We start from the raw sequence: 26,364 nt of genomic DNA, 5'->3' as shown, positions 1-26,364 counted from the left end.
ACAAAAGTGTCACTACTGATGCCGTACTAATCGAACAAGCCAGGGAGATGCACAAAATACTACACATACCGGATGATAGACTTGTTACTTTTAGTAATATACACGCTTTTGAAAAGCATTTGAATGTTACAATAAAAATACTTTATCGGACTTCCGGTGGGCGGGCCAGCAAAGCAGACGCACTCAGACTGAGCTCCGCTGGTCGGAACGTATTTATCGAACAATATACTTTATTTCTGCTGGGCCCCGCATAACAGACTTACTGGGCTAAAGCTACATAGTGCCAGTTGTCAATTGAAGTGCGCGGAGCATTCACTATCAGCTCCGGCAACCGGAGGGCAATATCTGTTGGAGCGGTGTTTTGCCGCCAGCGCCATCTTGGATCCTACCCGTCCCTGACAGGGAAAAAAGAGAGGTAGGGGACCTCAACCTACAAAAGCTGAACAAGCAAAGGGAACACTGATCGCACGCCACTGCACATCGCTAACCTGGGGGTAGATATCAAGCACTCCACGGGCAGCTGTAAGTAGTCGGAAAGGCTGGGCTTGATATTGATATTGGCATAGAGACAGATCACAGAAACAAACACAAACCCGGGAAGAAGGGGAGAAGCATAGCAGGGGGAACCGCAATACTGAATGGTCAATCAAGTTTAACATAACTGCACAGGCAGCCGATTAACCCCTTTCTGAGAAAAAGGATTACAGAGACTATTCTTGGGGAAGAGTGCTGTATAGCAACACATATCTTTCTGTATGACTTTCACTTTTAATAGCAATGCATCCTTGCTACACCACGCTGTCCTAGAGCAGGAAAAGTGTTACCTACACCCTAGTTAAAAAAAAAAACCTGCACATTTTATGTTCACAAGGCCCCCCTGGTCCGTAACTAACGACCCCAGGCACAAAGTGGGCAACATAACACCACGATTGCTAGTATACCTGTGCTTGCACTGTTGCTGACTGTGTCTCCTCCATCTATGAATGACCACAACGAGACAGGTTATACCATCTAAATCAACAAGACAGAAATTACGAAACTATAGAGAGACTCTGAGCGTGCACCTCTGCCCGCCATCATACATACAAGGCACCCGTTTGTACTGTTTGCAGGTGACAACGACCGCAATATCTGAGTACTTCCCCATCTAACTTGTTCGCCCTGCACCCAGAAGATTTCATACCCCACTCTAATGAAAGTGGATAAATACTTCCACAAACTGTCTCCCTCTACCAAACCAGATATGTATCACAGATCAAAGACCAACGAAAAGAGACTGAAACATCTGTCGGACGCCCATGCTGAGGGCCCAGCTGTACCTGACCCAATAGCGATCTCAGACTCAGTTTCACATTCTGCTCTCCTACAAGAATTAAAATCATTTTTTCTCCCAAGAATGGACTCCCTACAAGCAGGGGTGGACACGCTAACGAGCAAGGTGCGGCAGTTCTCCACACGCTTAAACGCAGCCGAAACCCGCATTTCGGATGTAGAGGACAGGCAATTTGCCTTGGATACTACAGTCAAACAATTAGTGAAGAAAACTCAACTACTCCAAGAACGCATAGATGACCTGGAGAACAGGAGTCGCCGCAATAATTTGCGGATTGTAGGAGTACCAGAATCAATTAAGGGCAAAGATCTGCTTGAGTTTACGGCACTGAAACTCCCCAGATTACTGGGTATCCATGATGACATCCTACCCATTGATGTAGAACGTGCACACCGGATAGGTCCTGAGAGGGCCTTGGATCAGATGGGAACTAAACCTAGACAGGTGATATTCAAATGCCTGAACTTCCAGGAAAAATTGAAAATTCTGAGAGCCTATAGATCGCATAAGGAACTGATATATGAGGGCTCGAAGCTGCTCCTGTTTCAGGACTTCTCGCTAGAGGTCTCTAGACAAAGGAAGGAATTTGCACCGCTCTGCTCCCAACTCCACGAACAGGGACGTCAAGTAGCACTCCTCTTTCCTGCAAAACTTCGTCTACAAACACCATATGGTATTAAATTCTTCCACTCACCACAGGCGGTGAAAAGTTATCTGGCAACAGAAAATCAGCACCCCCCACCCTGAAGATCGTCTGCCCAAACGGGAGGTCCTCTCCCTTTGACTCTCTCTTCTGCTCTTTTGGGCCATAGTAGATAAAAGATGGCTGAATTTTTTTTTTGTTACTTAATGTTATTTTTCAAGAATGGAACTAATCTGGTTCCCAAAGGTTTGATGGACTTCAAAGAGAGGCGGGACGTTGCCTCTAGGGTAATGTTGAAATGTGTCCTGTTTTTTTATGTTTTACATGTTACAATTGTTTTATTATTGTTCTGTTTGTTCTTAATTTGTTTACAGTTTCTAGCAGGTTATAACACTGGGTCACTAACGCATACACTCCTTCCTGGGAGTGCTGAGCTGCCTCAGAGTAATGCACATGTTGATTCAATTAATACAGGTCATAGTGTTTACACATATCTAAATGTTTGGATAGTGTATGTTGACAGTTGTGCTGAAGCAGGCACGGGGACAGTCACATGCACCCCATGTAGGCAGGACACTAAGCAGGAAGACTCAAAACCCGAAAGGTCCCCCTGCCATCTAAGTGGCAATAGAGACAATCTAGATTGTAATTTACGACACCACAAGCGTATTGCCTATAGAAACCTATACTGCCCTAGCATAATTCTAACCCCACCCTACCCTAAAAGGATTGCTTCCTCCACCTACACCCTTATAATTGCCATTCCAGCAAAACCCTACGTTAATTCCCTATGCCTCACGAGCAAAAAGCACATCATGGAGGTGCCCTATGCGCCTATTGTCCAAGAGGCACCCTTTTTACTCCAAGCAGGGACTCAGGCGAGCCCAAACCCACCAGCACAAGTATCTATTCCTCTCAGGGGTAAGGGTATGGAACAATTTCACTTGGTTAAAATTAGAACTGTTAATGCCTATGTTGGGAATATACTGTATATATGGTTCTGTTGTGTACACGCTAAACTCAATGAGTACTCATTGAATATCAAGGACTCTATTGAAGGCCCAAAATGCATTGCATGTAATGTTAGTTATATGAAAATAAATCAAGATACTGCCTTAACCCTTCAGTGTCCTTTCCCGCCCCCCCCCTCCCCCTCTCTCTCTTTCCCTCCCCCTTTTTTTTTTTTTTCTCCTCCCTCTATTCATCCTATGTAACTGGGAATGTCGCATAAAATAGTGACTTGGAACGTGGGTGGAATACACTCGCCCATAAAACGCAAACTGATACTCACTCACCTTAGGAAACTGGGCACAGACATAGCTTTATTACAGGAGACGCACCTAACAGACCCAGAACATCAGAAACTACAAAGGGACTGGGTGGGACAGGTAGTCTTTCTATCCTATACAAGTGCCAGTCGGGGTTTAGTTATTATGTTCGGGAAAAGGTTAACAACTAGGATAGACAACACCTATTTAGACAAAGACGGACGGTTCATGATAGTGCAAGCTACGGTAAATTCTGTAAAATATGTGTTCTGCAACTTATATGCCCCCAACCATAGAACTACAGGTTTCTGGTCAGAATTAACCCGGCAACTAGCTCCCCACATGGGTTCAAATTTAATAATTGGTGGGGATTTCAATATCTCACCCACACACATTCTGGATAGACTTTGGCTGGCACCTCACCCTATCAGGGACCCTAAGGTAAATTACAAAGCCAGATTTGAAACTAAAATCTTTAATATGCTGGAGGCGGATCTTGGGGTCTGTGATATCTGGAGGTTGATGAACCCAGAGGGGAAGGACTATACTTGTCTGACCAAGGCTAAACATACCCTCTCCAGAATTGATTTATTCATGATTGCTGGGGAATTAACCACACAGGTACACCATTGTAAGATACACAATATTCTGATTTCAGACCACGCACCAGTGGAACTATCACTTGGGACCCGGAGACGGTACACTAACAGAAACACCCTTAGATTTCCGACCTATCTGACCACCTCAGAGGCATTTACCAAATATTTACAGCACACTTGGACGGACTTTCTCACTGATAACGCAGTACATACTGAAAATACCCAACTCCTATGGGAGACGGCCAAGACAGTGTTTGCTGGAGCTATAATCTCATATATCTCTAAATTAAGATACAAAACACAATATAAATTAAAGAACTTACAAAAACAACTGGGCCTAACATACCAAACATATCTACAGGCTAACACGAAAACAACCTATGAGACATACTTAGCAGCAAAAGCGGACCTTGAGGCTTTTATGAAACAACAGGCGACTGCTGGACTATTAAAGACAGCAGGAAAATTCTATAGATTCGGTGGAAAGGCAGGCAGGATGCTGGCTACCTTGTCGAAACCCCAGACAGCAAGAGCCAACATAACAGCAATCAGAGCGCAAGGCCTAACATAAACTAAACCAGAGGACATAGCGCAGTGCTTTGCACAGTACTATGCAAAACTCTATACCCAACAGGACGCGGCTCCAGAGGGAACTCAGATGCAGTTCTGGCATTCGCTGCAGCCGCCCCAACTAACACAGACCCAAATTGACAGCTTAAATGCCCCGGTGACATTCGAGGAACTCACCTTCACCCTGGGATCCTTGCCAGCAGGCAAGGCACCAGGGCCAGACGGTCTACCGGCTGAATTTTACAAATCACTACAGGCCCAGATCACACCTACTCTGACCAGACTGTACAATACCTTCCTTCAGACGGACACCCCCCCTTCTAACAACTTCACTTCAGCGCACATCACACTGATCCCCAAGCCGGGTAAAGACCGCTCAAAGCCTGAATCTTACAGACCAATATCTCTGTTGAATACAGATTACAAGCTGTTCATGAAGATTCTTGCTAACAGATTGAAGGTGATTCTCCCTGACCTAGTCCATCCGGATCAAACGGGCTTCATCTTCAAACGTTCATCGGTGGTGAATCTTCGCAGGGTCATGCAGGTGATAGAACATTACTGGGCACAGGGGCAGGAAAGGGATAGGAAAGACACGCAGGAGGACTTCCTGCTATCCTTGGATGCAGAGAAGGCCTTCGACCGGGTAGAATGGCCACATCTTCTAGATACTATGCGGAGGTTCGGTTTTGCGGGCCCGTTCTTGGAGGTTATAGGTAAAATGTACCACCAACCGGTGGCACGGGTTGTCGCAAACGGCCTCTTTTCCTCGGATTTTCAGCTACGTCGGGGCACCAGACAGGGCTGCCCCCTTTCACCGCTGCTGTTCAACCTAGCACTGGAACCCCTCGCGATGAAACTTCGACAACTCTTCCCAGGGATCACGATAAGAGGGATCCCCTTGCACCTGGCGTTATACGCCGACGACATGCTACTGTTTGTCGACACACCAGCCGTTCATATACCACACATACTACACATGATTTCGAACTTCGGTACCTTTTCGGGATATCAAATAAACACCTCAAAGTCAGAGATACTATGGCTACATAGACATACGTCCTCTACCCAAAGCTATCCATTCGTGGAAGTCTCGGAGGGGCTAACCTACCTTGGCATTAAGCTCCATAGAGATCCCTCTAAGATGTATGATCTCAACATATCAAGTAAATGTTCAGAGTTGGCTTCCCAGCTAACGAATTGGTCTAACCTCCCTCTGGGCTTGTCGGGTCGTATTGGCTTGATCAAGATGACAATACTACCCAAAATCTTATACCCACTGCTTATGTTACCATTTCTGATGTCCAGATGGGACCTGAGGATGCTCTTGCGTGCCATGTCACGATTTATCTGGAAGGGAGGTAAACCCAGAATAGCAGCGAACAAGCTACACCTCCCATACCTGGGGGGAGGCCTGGGATTGCCAAATCTCAAGTTGTACAACTGGGCGGCATTAGCCAGATTGGTCACCGACTGGCAGATGAATACGAAACACTTCACCGACATAGCGCTTGAAGAAGCGATTGTCGCCCCCCTAACGCCGGCTTATCTCCCTTATGCGAGAATGGCATCTCTTCCCCCTAGAGTTGCCAACAGTGCACTATACCGTGACCCACTGAAGGCGTGGCAGCTGATTCACAAATTCCTAAAAATAGGTACCCCCTCCCCAAGGTATATCCCTATCCGCGGGAATGCAGACTTCCCAGCAGGTGATGAGCATGCACCGTTCCGCGTATGGGAAACCCGGGGTATCAGGACAGTGGGAGACATCCTGGACCCATTGCTGCACACGATACGCTCTTTCCAGGAGCTAAAGACGAAATATCAGCATCCAAATCAGCATTTTTATGCTTACCTTCAGTTGAGGCACTATGTAATGTCTTTGCAAGCATCTCATGACAGCTTCTGGGACAAATCACCCTTCGCTATCGCCCAGACATTATTCCTGGTGGGTCGGTTCTCCCTCACACATTTCTACACACAACTAGTAAAACATACTGAGGCCACCATACAAGCCAACATGCTAGCAAGACTAGCTACAGACATCCATATTGAAGTATCGGTGCAAGATTTGAAAGACAGTCTAGACAGCACAAAACAAGCCACTCTCGCAATAACCTATAGAGAGGCGCAGACTAGACTATTACACAAGGACTATATTACTCCTAATAGATTAGCAAAATGGAACAACACATGCCCCAACCAATGTATTAAGTGCAGCAGTGCAGCCCCCTCTTTTCTGCACTATTTCTATACCTGTCCTGCTATCAGACGTTTCTGGGGACATTTTCAATACTGGGTAAAAATCACCCTTAGGGTTGAAATAGAACTCAACACGGCCGAAATATATCTCTTCAAATGGGGAGATACACACCAACAACATCACAAGATCCTTACGATATGCACCATACTGGCAAGGCACTGTATCCTGACAAGATGGCTATCTAAACATCCCCCAACAATAGCACAATTTAAACACTTATTGATTAAACAACTTTACATAGAACAATATGACGTAAGGTTAGATGTGACCAGACGACTGAGGCCCTTCTGGAGAAAATGGTGCCCTCTTATTAATACGTTCCACACAGACCTGAAACAGCAGATCTTGAGACCATTTCTCCAGTCGGAGATGATGCCCCAGCTTACTCTTAACTCTAATCCCGGTGAAGTTGAGGGGGAGACCCTTAAGGTCACCAAATACCCGACTGAGGAAATGCTTTTCTAGATATCGGGATCCAACCCGGTAGGTTGTGTTTTTTTTTTTTTTTTTCTCCTCTTCTCTTTCCCCCTTCCCCCCTTCTCTCCCCACCTCTCCTTCCCGTCTTGAACCCCACCTTTTTATTACAATGTTAGTATATTATAGTTATTGTTATTGTTAAATGTTATGTTATTAAAATACTTTGGAAAATGGAGACGGATGTGGCATACAAAGTATACTAGACGGACTTTACTACATCAAAATGTTACAGATTAAAGCCTATAAAGACTATACCTAACCCTCCTCTCTCATGGACTACTCTGCGCACTTGGCTCTGACAAGCCATCTGCAGAAATGTAATCAATATGAATGCAAAATACTGATGCAAATTCTATAATATCTATTGTAATGCCTGATTTTCTGTTGTACCACATTTGTTTCCAGTAATAAAAAAAGAATTAAAAAAAAAAAAAATACTTTATCACAATCAGGGTTCCTGGCAGTATTTTTGTAAGAGTGAGCACTGTGAGGATAAAGTATTATTTATTCTGTACCATGATAAACATTACTACGGTATTAAAAACATTAAATCATTTATCGGTCATGATTCCTTCTGTCAGTATTGTCACTCTGTTTTTCATCACAAGAACAAACACACATGCAGATACTTTTGTAGGGCTTGTCACAGAAAGAATTGTGTTGACATTACATCTGAAATAGATCGCTGTGCCAGTTGTCGTGTTTTTGTTCGTTCGCAGATGTGTTTGACTTTGCACATTGAATTAGCAAAAGATGGTAAAGTAGATTGTGTTGCCAAAGAATGTTGTGAGAAATGTTGTGGTTATGTTAGGAAAGACGGTCACACCAACCTGTAATGTTTGCCGCTGTAAGATTGATGAGCTTGACACCCACCTGTGTTACATGAGGCCTTACAAACCCCCATGTCAAGTTGTTGGCTCAATGTGGTAAACTGTTGTGCGTCACAGTGTCTGACTTACACATACGTTTTATAGATTCTCTGAATTTTTTTGCCAATGAAACTGAGCAAACTACCAAAAGCCTTAGGTTTTAAAGAATCTAAAGGCTTTGTTCCTCATTTCTTTCATGTAATTGGCAAGAGTCCATGAGCTAGTGACGTATGGGATACACAATCCAACCAGGAGGGGCAAAGTTTCCCAAACCTCAAAATGCCTATAAATACACCCCTCACCACACCCACAATTCAGTTTTACAAACTTTGCCTCCTATGGAGGTGGTGAAGTAAGTTTGTGCTAAGATTTCTACGTTGATATGCGCTTCTCAGCATTTTGAAGCCCGATTCCTCTCAGAGAACAGTGAATGTCAGAGGGACATGAAGGGAGTATCACTTATTGAATACAATGATTTCCCTAACGGGGGTCTATTTCATGGGTTCTCTGTTATCGGTCGTAGAGATTCATCTCCTACCTCCCTTTTCAGATCGATGATATAGTCTCATATTCCATTACCTCTACTGATAACTGTTTCAGTACTGGTTTGGCTTTCTGCTATATGTGGATGGGTGTCTTTGGTAAGTATGTTTTATTTCTTAAGACACCTCAGCTTTTATATAAAGTTGTAAATATATGTATTGTACTTATATTTGCCATGAGTCAGGTTCATGTATTTCCTTTTGCAGATTGTCAGTTTCATATTAGTAGTAGTCTTTTTTTCAATTGACTACTTGTTTTAAATTGCGGACTGTCTTAGGCTCGCGGGTGCGCTAAATGCTACACTTTATTGCGTCATTCTTGGAGCGAGAATTTTCCGTTGATGCAAGTTCGTAATTTCCAGCGTTGTAGTTGACACATGGGTTCACACAGGGTTGCGTCGTTAGTGATGCGAGTGTGTCATTTCCGGACATGGTTGGCGCCAAAAAATTTTTCAGTTACATTGTGCGTCATACTTGGCGCCAAACTTTTTTTCATTATTTTTTGCCCCATTGCTTTTGCCTCTTGCCTTTTTCTATGTCAGAGGGCTATGCTATTTGCATTTTTTCCCATTCCTGAAACTGTCATATAAGGAAATGGATAATTTTGCTTTATATGTATCCATGTCTTTAGCTATTTTAGCTAGAATAGCTTTGTGGCTTAAATCTTGGAATGCTGATATGACATCTAAGTCTAGATTACTATCTTTCTTTCCAAGGTAATAATTTTTTTGGTTCTCAGTTGGACTCTATTATTTCAACTGTTACTGGGGGGAAAGGAGTTTTTTTGCCTCAGGATAAAAAGCTAAGGGTAAATCTAAGGCTTCTAATCGTTTTTGTTCCTTTCGTCAAAATAAAGAACAAAAACCTAATCCTTCCCCCAAGGAATCCGTTTCCAATTGGAAGCCTTCCTCAAATTGGAATTAATCCAAGCCTTTCAAAAAATCAGAGTCAGCCCCTAAGTCCGCATAAAGGTGCGGCCTTCATTCCAGTGCAGCTGGTAGGGGGCAGATTATGGTTTTTCAAGGATGTTTGGGCAAATTCTGTCCAAAATCAATGGATCCAGAGCATTGTCAGGGGTATTGAATAGGATTCAGAGTAAGACCTCCTGTGAGAAGATTTTTTCTCTTGCGCATCCCAGTGAATCCAGTAAAAGCTCAGGCTTTCCTGAAGTGTGTTTCAGATCTGGAGGTTTCAGGGGTAATCATGCCGGTTCCTTTTCAGGAACAAGGCCTGGGGTTTTATTCAAATCTATTCATTGTCCCAAAGAAAGAAAATTCATTCAGACCACTTCTGGATCTGAAAATTTTGAATCGTCATGTAAGAGTACCAACTTTCAAGATGGTGACTATAAGGACTATTCTGCCTTTTGTTCAGCAAGGACATTATATGTCTACAATAGACTTGCAGGATGCTTACCTTCATATTCCGATTCATCCAGAACATTATCAGTTCCTGATATTCTCTTTTCTAGACAAGCATTACCAATTTGTTGCTCTTCCATTTGTCCTAGTAACAGCTCCAATAATCTTTTCAAAGGTTCTGGGTGCCCTACTCTCTGTAATCAGAGAACAGGGTATTGCGGTGTTTCCTTATTTGGATGATATCTTGGTACTAGCTCAGTCTTTATGTTCTGCAGAATCTCACACAAATCAACTTGTGTTGTTTCTTCAAAAACATGGTTGGAGGATCAATTTACCAAAAAGATTTTTGATTCCTCAAACAAGGGTCACCTTTTTAGGTTTCCAGATAGATTCAGTGTCCATGACTCTGTCTCTAACAGACAAGAGACGTTTGAAATTGGTTGCAGCATGTCGGCACCTTCAGTCTCTTCAGTGTCATTCCCTTCAGTGGCTATGTGCATGGAAGTTTTAGGCCTCATGACTGCAGCATCAGACGCGATTCCTTTTGCTCGTTTAAACATGAGACCTCTCCAGCTTTGCATGCTGAATCAATGGTGCCGGGATTATACAAAGATATCAAAATTAATATCCTTAAATCCCAATGTTCGACACTCTCTGACGTGGTGGATAAATTACCAGTGTTCAGTTCAAGGGGCCTCTTTTTGTCCGGCCAACCTGGACTGTAATCACAACAGATGTGAGTCTTTCAGGTTGGGGAGCGTTCTGGGGATCTCTGACAGCACAAGGGTTTTGGAAATCTCAAGAGGCGAGATTACCAATCAATATTTTAGAACTCCGTGCAATTCTCAGAGCTCTTCAGTTTTGGCCTCTGTTAAAGAGAGAACCGTTCATTTGTTTTCAGATAGACAATATCACAACGGTGGCATATGTAAATCATCAGGGTGGGACTCACAGTCCCCTAGCTATGAAAGAAGTATCTCGGATACTTGTTTGGGCGGAATCCAGCTCTTGTCTAATTTCTGCGGTTCATATCCCAGGTGTAGACAATTGGGAGGCGGATTTTCTCAGCCGTCAGACTTTACATCCAGGGGAGTGGTCTCTCCATCCGGATGTGTTTTCTCAGATTGTTCAGATGTGGGGTCTTCCAGAAATAGATCTGATGGCTTCTCATCTAAACAAGAAACTTCCCAGATACCTGTCCAGGTCCAGGGATTCTCAGGCGGAAACAGTGGATGCGCTGACATTTTCTTGGTGTTATCAACCTGCTTTTATCTTCCCGCCTCTAGTTCTTCTTCCGAGAGTGATCTCCAAGATCATCATGAAACAATCATTTGTGTTGCTGGTGGCTCCAGCATGGCCCCTCAGGTTTTGGAATGCAGATCTTGTTCGAATGTCCAGTTGCCAACCTTGGCCACTTCCGTTAAGGCCGGACCTACTGTCTCAAGGTCCGTTTTTCCATCAGGATCTCAAATCATTAAATTTGAAGGTATGGAAATTGATCGCTTAGTATTAAGTCATAGAGGTTTCTCTGACTCAGTAATTAATACTATGTTACAAGCTCATAAATCTGTCTCTAGGAAGATTCATTATCGAGTTTGGAAGACTTACATTTCATGGTGTTCTTCTTATAAATTCTTTTGGCATTCTTTTAGAATTCCTAGAATTTTACAGTTTCTCCAGGATGGTTTGGATAGGGGTTTGTCTGCAAGTTACTCGAAGGGACAAATCTCTGCTCTTTTTTATTTCATCAATGTAAATATTTGCATAGGAAATTAGCACATCTAGGGAAGATTCCCCGCTCGCTTTTTCCCAGAAATACCTCATATACAATGTTAACAATGCATAAGAGAATTCTGGGTAAGATATGCAAATTAGATATGCAAATTCTCAGTTTTTTTGCTTCAAAATACTGTTCTAACACAGCTATCCTTTTAACAGGATTATTGCAGCAAACTAGAAATCACTCACTAGACAGCCTGTTTCGTTCTATTTGGAACTCATCAGTAGGAGATAGATTTCCAAACAGGCTGTCTAGTGAGTGATTTCTAGTTTGCTGCAATAATCCCGTTAAAAGGATAGCTGCGTTAAAACAGTATTTTGAAGCAAAAAAACTGAGAATTTGCATATTTAATTTGCATATCTTACCCAGAATTCTCTTGTGCATTGGTAACATAGTATATGAGGTATTTCTGGGAAAAAGCGAGCGGGGAATCTTGCCTAGATGTGCTAATTTCCTATGCAAATATTTGCATTGATTTAATTTTGAGACATGGAGGATTTTAATTTCAGTTTTTTATCTCCCCCATAATTTTAATGAATTTTGTTTTATTTCACAGAAAGATTGCTAATCTTCCTGATATTCACTGTTTTGTACAGGCTTTGTTCGTATTAAGGCTGTCATTAAATCAATTTCTCCTCCTTGGAGTCTTAATTTGGTTTTGAAGGGGCTACAGGCTCCTCCTTTTGAGCCTATGCATTCTTTGGATATTAAACTACTTTCTTGGAAAGTGTTGTTCCTTTTGGTTATCTCTTCTGCTAGAAGAGTTTCTGAGCTATCTGCTCTTTCATGTGAATCTCCTTTTCTGATTTTTCATCAGGATAAGGCGGTTTTGCGGACTTCATTTGAATTTTTTCCTAAGGTTGTGAATTCTAACAACATTAGTAGAGAAATTGTTGTCCCTTCCTTGTGTCCTAATCCTAAGAATCCTTTGGAAAGATCCTTACATTCTTTGGATGTGGTAAGAGCTTTGAAATATTATGTTGAAGCTACTAAAGATTTCAGAAAGACTTCTAGTCTATTTGTTATATTTTCTGGTCCTTGGGAAGGTCAGAAGGCCTCTGCTATGTCCTTGGCCTCTTGGTTAAAGCTTTTGATTCATCAAGCTTATTTGGTGTTGGGTCAGGCCCAGCCTCAGAGAATTACAGCTCATTCTACTAGATCAGTCTCCAATTCGTGGGCTTTTAAGAATGAAGCTTCAGTTGATCAGATTTGCAAAGCAGCCACTTGGTCCTCTTTGCAAACATTTACTAAATTCTACCATTAAACATTAAATTCTACCGTTTTTATGTATTTGAGAATTACAGCTCATTCTACTAGATCAGTCTCCAATTCGTGGGCTTTTAAGAATGAAGCTTCAGTTGATCAGATTTGCAAAGCAGCCACTTGGTCCTCTTTGCAAACATTTACTAAATTCTACCATTAAACATTAAATTCTACCGTTTTGATGTATTTGCTTCTTCTGAAGCAGTTTTTGGTAGAATAGTTCTTCAGGCAGCTGTTTCAGTTTGATTCTTCTGCTGATGTTTTAAGTTTTTCTTTTCTTCATGAGAATAACATATATTTGGGTTTTGGATTATTTTTCAGCATTTGGCTGTTGTTTATTTTTTATCCCTCCCTCTCTAGTGACTCTTGCGTGGAGTTCCACATCTTGGGTATTTCTATCCCATACGTCACTAGCTCATAGACTCTTGCCAATTACATGAAAGAAAACATAATTTATGTAAGAACTTACCTGATAAATAAAGCACAATTATTCCAAATTACGTAGGTAAAGCAGATGAAGGCACATGCTAGGTAAAGTAGATGACGGCACACACTAGGTAAAGCAGATGATCGCACACACTAGGTAAAGCAGATGACAGCACACGCTAGGTAAAGCAGATGATCACACACACTAGGTAAAGCAGATGACGGCACACGCTAGGTAAAGCAGATGACGGCACACGCTAGGTAAAGCAGATGATCGCACACACTCTAGGTAAAGCAGATGACAGCAAACGCTAGGTAAAGCAGATGATCACACACGCTAGGTAAAGCAGATGATCACACACACTAGGTAAAGCAGATGATCACACATGCTAGGTAAAGCAGATGATCACACACACTAGGTAAAGCAGATGATCACACACACTAGGTAAAGCAGATGACAGCACACGCTAGGTAAAGCAGATGATCACACACACTAGGTAAAGCAGATGATCACACACACTAGGTAAAGCAGATGACAGCACACGCTAGGTAAAGCAGATGATCACACACACTAGGTAAAGCAGATGATCACACACGCTAGGTAAAGCAGATGATCACACACACTAGGTAAAGCAGATGATCACACACGCTAGGTAAAGCAGATGACAGCAAACGCTAGGTAAAGCAGATGATCACACACGCTAGGTAAAGCAGATGATCACACACACTAGGTAAAGCAGATGATCACACACACTAGGTAAAGCAGATGATCACACACGCTAGGTAAAGCAGATGATCACACACGCTAGGTAAAGCAGATGATCACACACACTAGGTAAAGCAGATGATCACACACACTAGGTAAAGCAGATGACAGCACATGCTAGGTAAAGCAGATGACAGCACACGCTAGGTAAAGCAGATGATCACACACGCTAGGTAAAGCAGATGATCACACACGCTAGGTAAAGCAGATGATCACACACACTAGGTAAAGCAGATGATCACACACGCTAGGTAAAGCAGATGATCACACACGCTAGGTAAAGCAGATGATCACACACACTAGGTAAAGCAGATGATCACACACGCTAGGTAAAGCAGATGATCACACACGCTAGGTAAAGCAGATGATCACACACGCTAGGTAAAGCAGATGATCACACACACTAGGTAAAGCAGATGATCACACACGCTAGGTAAAGCAGATGATCACACACACTAGGTAAAGCAGATGATCACACACACTAGGTAAAGCAGATGATCACACACACTAGGTAAAGCAGATGATCACACACACTAGGTAAAGCAGATGATCACACACACTAGGTAAAGCAGATGATCACACACACTAGGTAAAGCAGATGATCACACACATTAGGTAAAGCAGATGATCACACACGATAGGTAAAGCAGATGAAGGCACACACTAGGTAAAGCAGATGACGGCACACGCTAGGTAAAGCAGATGACGGCACACGCTAGGTAAAGCAGATGATCACACACACTAGGTAAAGCAGATATTCACACACACTAGATAAAGCAGATGATCACACATGCTAGGTAAAGCAGATGATCACACACGCTAGGTAAAGCAGATGACGGCACACACTAGGTAAAGCAGATGACGGCACACGCTAGGTAAAGCAGATGACGGCACACACTAGGTAAAGCAGATGACGGCACACGCTAGGTAAAGCAGATGACGGCACACGCTAGGTAAAGCAGATGACGGCACACACTAGGTAAAGCAGATGATCACACACACTAGGTAAAGCAGATGATCACACACACTAGATAAAGCAGATGATCACACATGCTAGGTAAAGCAGATGATCACACACGCTAGGTAAAGCAGATGATCACACCTGCTAGGTAAAGCAGATGATCACACACACTAGGTAAAGCAGATGATCACACACGCTAGGTAAAGCAGATGACAGCACATGCTAGGTAAAGCAGATGATCACACACACTAGGTAAAGCAGATGATCACACACACTAGGTAAAGCAGATGATCACACACGCTAGGTAAAGCAGATGACAGCACATGCTAGGTAAAGCAGATGATCACACACACTAGGTAAAGCAGATGACCGCACACGCTAGGTAAAGCAGATGATCGCACACACTAGGTAAAGCAGATGATCACACACGCTAGGTAAAGCAGATGACGGCACACGCTAGGTAAAGCAGATGACGGCACACGCTAGGTAAAGCAGATGACGGCACACGCTAGGTAAAGCAGATGATCACACACACTAGGTAAAGCAGATGATCACACACGCTAGGTAAAGCAGATGACAGCACACGCTAGGTAAAGCAGATGATCACACACACTAGGTAAAGCAGATGATCACACACACTAGGTAAAGCAGATGATCACACACACTAGGTAAAGCAGATGATCACACACACTAGGTAAAGCAGATGATCACACACACTAGGTAAAGCAGATGATCACACACACTAGGTAAAGCAGATGACAGCACACGCTAGGTAAAGCAGATGACAGCAAACGCTAGGTAAAGCAGATGATCACACACACTAGGTAAAGCAGATGATCGCACACACTAGGTAAAGCAGATGATCACACACACTAGGTAAAGCAGATGATCACACATGCTAGGTAAAGCAGATGATCACACACACTAGGTAAAGCAGATGATTGCACACGCTAGGTAAAGCAGATGATCACACACACTAGGTAAAGCAGATGATTGCACACGCTAGGTAAAGCAGATGACAGCACACGCTAGGTAAAGCAGATGATCACACACGCTAGGTAAAGCAGATGATCACACACGCTAGGTAAAGTAGATGATCACACACGCTAGGTAAAGTAGATGACGGCACACGCTAGGTAAAGCAGATGATCACACACGCTAGGTAAAGCAGATGATCACACACACTAGGTAAAGCAGATGATCACACACACTAGGTAAAGCAGATGATCACACACACTAGGTAAAGCAGATGATCACACACACTAGGTAAAGCAGATGATCACACACACTAGGTAAAGTAGATGAGGGCACACGCTAGGTAAAGCAGATGATCACACACACTAGGTAAAGTAGATGAGGGCACACGCTAGGTAAAGCAGATGATCACACACGCTAGGTAAAGCAGATGATCGCACACGCTAGGTAAAGCAGATGATCACACACACTAGGTAAAGCAGATGACAGCACACGCTAGGTAAAGCAGATGATCGCACACGCTAGGTAAAGCAGATGATCACACACACTAGGTAAAGCAGATGATCGCACACGCTAGGTAAAGCAGATGATCACACACGCTAGGTAAAGCAGATGACAGCACACGCTAGGTAAAGCAGATGACAGCAAACTCTAGGTAAAGCAGATGATCACACACACTAGGTAAAGCAGATGATCACACACGCTAGGTAAAGCAGATGATCACACACGCTAGGTAAAGCAGATGACCGCACACGCTAGGTAAAGCAGATGATCACACACACTAGGTAAAGCAGATGATCACACACACTAGGTAAAGCAGATGACCGCACACGCTAGGTAAAGCAGATGATCACACACACTAGGTAAAGCAGATGATCACACACGCTAGGTAAAGCAGATGATCACACACGCTAGGTAAAGCAGATGATCACACACACTAGGTAAAGCAGATGATCACACATGCTAGGTAAAGCAGATGATCGCACACGCTAGGTAAAGCAGATGATCACACATGCTAGGTAAAGCAGATGATCACACACACTAGGTAAAGCAGATGATCACACACACTAGGTAAAGCAGATGATCACACACACTAGGTAAAGCAGATGATCACACACGCTAGGTAAAGCAGATGATCACACACACTAGGTAAAGCAGATGATCACACACGCTAGGTAAAGCAGATGATCACACACACTAGGTAAAGCAGATGACAGCACACGCTAGGTAAAGCAGATGATCACACACACTAGGTAAAGCAGATGATCACACATGCTAGGTAAAGCAGATGATCACACACGCTAGGTAAAGCAGATGATCACACACGCTAGGTAAAGCAGATGATCACACACGCTAGGTAAAGCAGATGATCACACACACTAGGTAAAAGCAGATGATCACACACGCTAGGTAAAGCAGATGATCACACACACTAGGTAAAGCAGATGATCACACACGCTAGGTAAAGCAGATGATCACACACGCTAGGTAAAGCAGATGATCACACACTCTAGGTAAAGCAGATGATCACACACGCTAGGTAAAGCAGATGATCACACACGCTAGGTAAAGCAGATGATCACACACACTAGGTAAAGCAGATGATCACACACGCTAGGTAAAGCAGATGATCACACACACTAGGTAAAGCAGATGATCACACACATGCTAGGTAAAGCAGTTGAAGGCACACGCTAGGTAAAGCAGATAAAGGCACACGCTAGGTAAAGCAGATGATCGCACACACTAGGTAAAGCAGATGATCGCACACGCTAGGTAAAGCAGATGATCACACACACTAGGTAAAGCAGATGATCGCACACGCTAGGTAAAGCAGATGATCACACACGCTAGGTAAAGCAGATGATCACACACACTAGGTAAAGCAGATGATCACACAAGCTAGGTAAAGCAGATGATCACACACGCTAGGTAAAGCAGATGATCACACACGCTAGGTAAAGCAGATGATCACACACACTAGGTAAAGCAGATGATCACACACTCTAGGTAAAGCAGATGATCACACACGCTAGGTAAAGCAGATGATCACACACTCTAGGTAAAGCAGATGATCACACACTCTAGGTAAAGCAGATGATCACACACGCTAGGTAAAGCAGATGATCACACACGCTAGGTAAAGCAGATGATCACACACACTAGGTAAAGCAGATGAACGCACACGCTAGGTAAAGCAGATGATCTCACACACTAGGTAAAGCAGATTATCCGCACACGCTAGGTAAAGCAGATGATCACACACGCTAGGTAAAGCAGATGATCACACACGCTAGGTAAAGCAGATGATCACACACGCTAGATAAAGCAGATGATCACACACGCTAGATAAAGCAGATGATCACACACGCTAGGTAAAGCAGATGATCACACACCTAGGGTACAGCAGATGATCACACACACTAGGTAAAGCAGATGACCTGCACATGCTAGGTAAAGCAGATGATCACACACGCTAGGTAAAGCAGATGATCACACACGCTAGGTAAAGCAGATGATCACACACACTAGGTAAAGCAGATGATCACACACACTAGGTAAAGCAGATGATCACACACACTAGGTAAAGCAGATGATCACACACACTAGGTAAAGCAGATGATCACACACGCTAGGTAAAGCAGATGATCACACACACTAGGTAAAGCAGATGAAGGCACACGCTAGGTAAAGCAGATGATCACACACACTAGGTAAAGCAGATGATCGCACACGCTAGGTAAAGCAGATGATCACACACGCTAGGTAAAGCAGATGATCACACACGCTAGGTAAAGCAGATGATCACACACGCTAGATAAAGCATATGATCACACACACTAGGTAAAGCAGATGATCACACACACTAGGTAAAGCAGATGAAGGCACACGCTAGGTAAAGCAGATGATCGCACACGCTAGGTAAAGCAGATGATCGCACACGCTAGGTAAAGCAGATGATCGCACACACTAGGTAAAGCAGATGACGGCAACGCTCAGGTAAAGCAGATGATCGCACACGCTAGTAAAGCAGATGAAGGCACACACGCACTAGGTAAAGTAGATGATGCACACAGCTAGGTAAAAGCAGATGATCACACACTGCTAGTAAAGCAGATGATCACACACCGCTAGGTAAAGCAGATGATCACACACTGCTAGGTAAAGCAGATGACACACACACTAGGTAAAGCAGATGATCACACACGACTAGGTAAAGCAGATGATCAGCACAACGCTAGGTAAAGCAGATGATCACCACACACTTAGGTAAAGCAGATGATCACACACACTAGGTAAAGCAGATGATCACACCAGCTAGGTAAAGCAGATGATCAGCACACAGCTAGGTAAAGCAGATGATCACACACACCCTAGGTAAAGCAGATGATCACACACCGCTAGGTAAAGCAGATGATCGACCCACGCTAGGTAAAGCAGATGATCACACACGCTAGGTAAAGCAGATGATCACACACGCTAGGTAAAGCAGATGATCACACACGCTAGGTAAAGCAGATGACAGCACACACTAGGTAAAGCAGATGATCACACACGATAGGTAAAGCAGATGATCACACACGCTAGGTAAAGCAGATGATCACACACGCTAGGTAAAGCAGATGATCACACACGCTAGGTAAAGCAGATGATCACACACGCTAGGTAAAGCAGATGATCACACACGCTAGGTAAAGCAGATGACAGCACACACTAGGTAAAGCAGATGATCACACACGATAGGTAAAGCAGATGACAACACACGCTAGGTAAAGCAGATGATCACACACGCTAGGTAAAGCAGATGATCACACACGCTAGGTAAAGCAGATGATCACACACGCTAGGTAAAGCAGATGATCACACATGCTAGGTAAAGCAGATGATCACACACTCTAGGTAAAGCAGATGATCACACACACTAGGTAAAGCAGATGATCACACACGCTAGGTAAAGCAGATGATCACACACGCTAGGTAAAGCAGATGATCACACACACTAGGTAAAGCAGATGATCACACACGCTAGGTAAAGCAGATGATCACACACGCTAGGTAAAGCAGATGATCACACACGCTAGGTAAAGCAGATGATCACACACTCTAGGTAAAGCAGATGACAGCAAACGCTAGGTAAAGCAGATGATCACACACACTAGGTAAAGCAGATGATCACACATGCTAGGTAAAGCAGATGATCACACACACTAGGTAAAGCAGATGATCACACACACTAGGTAAAGCAGATGACAGCACATGCTAGGTAAAGCAGATGACAGCACACGCTAGGTAAAGCAGATGATCACACACGCTAGGTAAAGCAGATGATCACACACGCTAGGTAAAGCAGATGATCACACACACTAGGTAAAGCAGATGATCACACACGCTAGGTAAAGCAGATGATCACACACGCTAGGTAAAGCAGATGATCACACACACTAGGTAAAGCAGATGATCACACACGCTAGGTAAAGCAGATGATCACACACGCTAGGTAAAGCAGATGATCACACACACGCTAGGTAAAGCAGATGATCACACACACTAGGTAAAGCAGATGATCACACACGCTAGGTAAAGCAGATGATCACACACTCTAGGTAAAGCAGATGATCACACACACTAGGTAAAGCAGATGATCACACACACTAGGTAAAGCAGATGATCACACACACTAGGTAAAGCAGATGATCACACACACTAGGTAAAGCAGATGATCACACACACTAGGTAAAGCAGATGATCACACACATAGGTAAAGCAGATGATCACACACGATAGGTAAAGCAGATGAAGGCACACACTAGGTAAAGCAGATGACGGCACACCCGCTAGGTAAAGCAGATGACGGCACACGCTAGGTAAAGCAGGATGATCACACACACTAGGTTAAAGCAGATATTCACACACACTAGATAAAGCAGGATGATCACACATGCTAGGTAAAGCAGATGATCACACACGCTAGGTAAAGCAGATGACGGCACACACTAGGTAAAAGCAGATGACGGCACACGCTAGGTAAAGCAGGATGACGGCACACCACTAGGTAAAGCAGATGACGCACACACGCTAGGTAAAGCAGATGACTGCACACGCTAGGTAAAGCAGATGACGGCACACACTAGGTAAAGCAGATGATCACACACACTAGGTAAAGCAGATGATCACACACACTAGATAAAGCAGATCATCACACATGCTAGGTAAAAGCAGATGATCACACACGCTAGGTAAAGCAGATGATCACACCTGCTAGGTAAAGCAGATGATCACACACACTAGGTAAAGCAGATGATCACACACGCTAGGTAAAGCAGATGACAGCACATGCTAGGTAAAGCAGATGATCACACACACTAGGTAAAGCGAGATGATCACACACACTAGGTAAAGCAGATGATCACACACGCTAGGTAAAGCAGATGACAGCACATGCTAGGTAAGCAGATGATCACACACACTAGGTAAAGCAGATGACCCGCACACGCTAGGTAAAGCAGATGATCGCACACACTAGGTAAAGCCGATGATGACACACACGCGCTAGGTAAAGCAGATGACGGCACACGCTAGGTAAAGCAGATGACGGCACACGCTAGGTAAAGCAGATGACGCACACGCTAGGTAAAGCAGATGATCACACACACTAGGTAAAGCAGATGATCACACACGCCTAGGTAAAGCAGATGACAGCACACGCTAGGTAAAGCAGATGATCACACACACTAGGTAAAGCAGATGATCACACACACTAGGTAAAGCAGATGATCACACACACTAGGTAAAGCAGATGATCACACACACTAGGTAAAGCAGATGATCACACCACTAGGTAAAGCAGATGACAGCACACACTAGGTAAAGCAGATGACAGCACACGCTAGGTAAAGCAGATGACAGCAAACGCTAGGTAAAGCAGATGATCACACACACTAGGTAAAGCAGATGATCGCACCCACATAGGTAAAGCAGATGATCACACACACTAGGTAAAGCAGATGATCACACATGCTAGGTAAAGCAGATGATCACACACACTAGGTAAAGCAGATGATTGCACACCGCTAGGTAAAGCAGATGATCACACACACTAGGTAAAGCAGATGATTGCACACGCTAGGTAAAGCAGATGACAGCACACGCTAGGTAAAGCAGATGATCACACACGCTAGGTAAAGCAGATGATCACACTCGCTAGGTAAAGTAGATGATCACACACGCTAGGTAAAGTAGATGACGGCACACGCTAGGTAAAGCAGATGATCACACACACTAGGTAAAGCAGATGATCACACACACTTAGGTAAAGCAGATGATCACACACACTAGGTAAAGCAGATGATCACACACACTAGGTAAAGCAGATGATCACACACACTAGGTAAAGCAGATGATCACACACACTAGGTAAAGTAGATGAGGGCACACGCTAGGTAAAGCAGATGATCACACACACTAGGTAAAGTAGATGAGGGCACACGCTAGGTAAAGCAGATGATCACACACGCTAGGTAAAGCAGATGATCGCACACGCTAGGTAAAGCAGATGATCACACACACTAGGTAAAGCAGATGACAGCACATGCTAGGTAAAGCAGATGATCGCACATGCTAGGTAAAGCAGATGATCACACACACTAGGTAAAGCAGATGATCGCACACGCTAGGTAAAGCAGATGATCACACACGCTAGGTAAAGCAGATGACAGCACACGCTAGGTAAAGCAGATGACAGCAAACGCTAGGTAAAGCAGATGATCACACACACTAGGTAAAGCAGATGATCACACACGCTAGGTAAAGCAGATGATCACACACGCTAGGTAAAGCAGATGAGCGCACACGCTAGGTAAAGCAGATGATCACACACACTAGGGTAAAGCAGATGATCACACACACTAGGTGTAAAGCAGATGACCGCACACGCTAGGTAAAGGCAGATGATCACACACACTAGGTAAAGCAATGATCACACACACTAGGTAAAGCAGATGATCACACACGCTAGGTAAAAGCAGATGATCACACACACTAGGTAAAGCAGATGATCACACATGCTAGGTAAAGCAGATGATCGCACAAGCTAGGTAAAGCAGATGATCCACAATGCTAGGTAAAGCAGATGACTCACACCCTAGGTAAAGCAGATGATCAACACCACTAGGTAAAGCAGATGATCAGCACACACTAGGTAAAGCAGATGATCACACACGCTAGGTAAAGCAGATGATCACACACACTAGGTAAAGCAGATGATCACACACGCTAGGTAAAGCAGATGATCACACACGCTAGGTAAAGCAGATGACAGCACACGCTAGGTAAAGCAGATGATCACACACACTAGGTAAAGCAGATGATCACACACTCTAGGTAAAGCAGATGATCACACACGCTAGGTAAAGCAGATGATCACACACGCTAGGTAAAGCAGATGATCACACACGCTAGGTAAAGCAGATGATCACACACACTAGGTAAAGCAGATGATCACACTTACGAAACCACGCTAGGGGTAAAGCAGATGATCACACACACTAGGTAAAAGCAGATGATCACACACGCTAGGTAAAGCAGATGATCACACACGCTAGGTAAAGCAGATGATCACACACCACTAGGTAAAGCAGATGATCACACACGCTAGGTAAAGCAGATGATCACACACGCTAGGGTAAAAAGCAATGATCACACACACTAGGTAAAGCAGATGATCACACACGCTAGGTAAAGCATATGATCACACACACTAGGTAAAGCAGATGATCACACACATGCTAGGTAAAGCAGTTGAAGGCACACGCTAGGTAAAGCAGATAAAGGCACACGCTAGGTAAAGCAGATGATCGCACACACTAGGTAAAGCAGATGATCGCACACGCTAGGTAAAGCAGATGATCACACACACTAGGTAAAGCAGATGATCGCACACGCTAGGTAAAGCAGATGATCACACACGCTAGGTAAAGCAGATGATCACACACTCTAGGTAAAGCAGATGATCACACATGCTAGGTAAAGCAGATGATCACACACGCTAGGTAAAGCAGATGATCACACACGCTAGGTAAAGCAGATGATCACACACACTAGGTAAAGCAGATGATCACACACACTAGGTAAAGCAGATGATCACACACGCTAGGTAAAGCAGATGATCGCACACTCTAGGTAAAGCAGATGATCACACACTCTAGGTAAAGCAGATGACAGCACATGCTAGGTAAAGCAGATGATCACACACGCTAGGTAAAGCAGATGATCACACACACTAGGTAAAGCAGATGAAGGCACACGCTAGGTAAAGCAGATGATCACACACACTAGGTAAAGCAGATGATCGCACACGCTAGGTAAAGCAGATGATCACACACGCTAGGTAAAGCAGATGATCACACACGCTAGGTAAAGCAGATGATCACACACGCTAGATAAAGCAGATGATCACACACGCTAGATAAAGCAGATGATCACACACGCTAGGTAAAGCAGATGATCACACACACTAGGTAAAGCAGATGATCACACACACTAGGTAAAGCAGATGACAGCACATGCTAGGTAAAGCAGATGATCACACACGCTAGGTAAAGCAGATGATCACACACGCTAGGTAAAGCAGATGATCACACACACTAGGTAAAGCAGATGATCACACACACTAGGTAAAGCAGATGATCACACACACTAGGTAAAGCAGATGATCACACACACTAGGTAAAGCAGATGATCACACACGCTAGGTAAAGCAGATGATCACACACACTAGGTAAAGCAGATGAAGGCACACGCTAGGTAAAGCAGATGATCACACACACTAGGTAAAGCAGATGATCGCACACGCTAGGTAAAGCAGATGATCACACACGCTAGGTAAAGCAGATGATCACACACGCTAGGTAAAGCAGATGATCACACACGCTAGATAAAGCATATGATCACACACACTAGGTAAAGCAGATGATCACACACACTAGGTAAAGCAGATGAAGGCACACGCTAGGTAAAGCAGATGATCGCACACGCTAGGTAAAGCAGATGATCGCACACGCTAGGTAAAGCAGATGATCGCACACGCTAGGTAAAGCAGATGACGGCAAACGCTAGGTAAAGCAGATGATCGCACACGCTAGGTAAAGCAGATGAAGGCACACGCTAGGTAAAGTAGATGATGGCACACGCTAGGTAAAGCAGATGATCACACACGCTAGGTAAAGCAGATGATCACACACGCTAGGTAAAGCAGATGATCACACACGCTAGGTAAAGCAGATGATCACACACACTAGGTAAAGCAGATGATCACACACGCTAGGTAAAGCAGATGATCACACACGCTAGGTAAAGCAGATGATCACACACTCTAGGTAAAGCAGATGATCACACACACTAGGTAAAGCAGATGATCACACACACTAGGTAAAGCAGATGATCACACACACTAGGTAAAGCAGATGACAGCACACGCTAGGTAAAGCAGATGATCACACACGCTAGGTAAAGCAGATGATCACACACGCTAGGTAAAGCAGATGATCACACACGCTAGGTAAAGCAGATGATCACACACGCTAGGTAAAGCAGATGATCACACACGCTAGGTAAAGCAGATGACAGCACACACTAGGTAAAGCAGATGATCACACACGATAGGTAAAGCAGATGATCACACACGCTAGGTAAAGCAGATGATCACACACGCTAGGTAAAGCAGATGATCACACACCGCTAGGTAAAGCAGATGATCACACACGCTAGGTAAAGCAGATGATCACACACGCTAGGTAAAGCAGATGACAGCACACACTAGGTAAAGCAGATGATCACACACGATAGGTAAAGCAGATGACAACACACGCTAGGTAAAGCAGATGATCACACACGCTAGGTAAAGCAGATGATCACACACTCTAGGTAAAGCAGATGATCACACACGCTAGGTAAAGCAGATGATCACACATGCTAGGTAAAGCAGATGATCACACACTCTAGGTAAAGCAGATGATCACACACGCTAGGTAAAGCAGATGATCACACACGCTAGGTAAAGCAGATGATCACACACGCTAGGTAAAGCAGATGATCACACACACTAGGTAAAGCAGATGATCACACACACGCTAGGTAAAGCAGATGATCACACACGCTAGGTAAAGCAGATGATCACACACGCTAGGTAAAGCAGATGATCACACACTCTAGGTAAAGCAGATGACAGCAAACGCTAGGTAAAGCAGATGATCACACACGCTAGGTAAAGC

This window comes from Bombina bombina, chromosome 6 (assembly GCF_027579735.1).
Source record: "Bombina bombina isolate aBomBom1 chromosome 6, aBomBom1.pri, whole genome shotgun sequence".
NCBI classification, from domain to species: domain Eukaryota; kingdom Metazoa; phylum Chordata; class Amphibia; order Anura; family Bombinatoridae; genus Bombina; species Bombina bombina.
Note: the sequence above shows the minus strand (reverse complement) of the source record.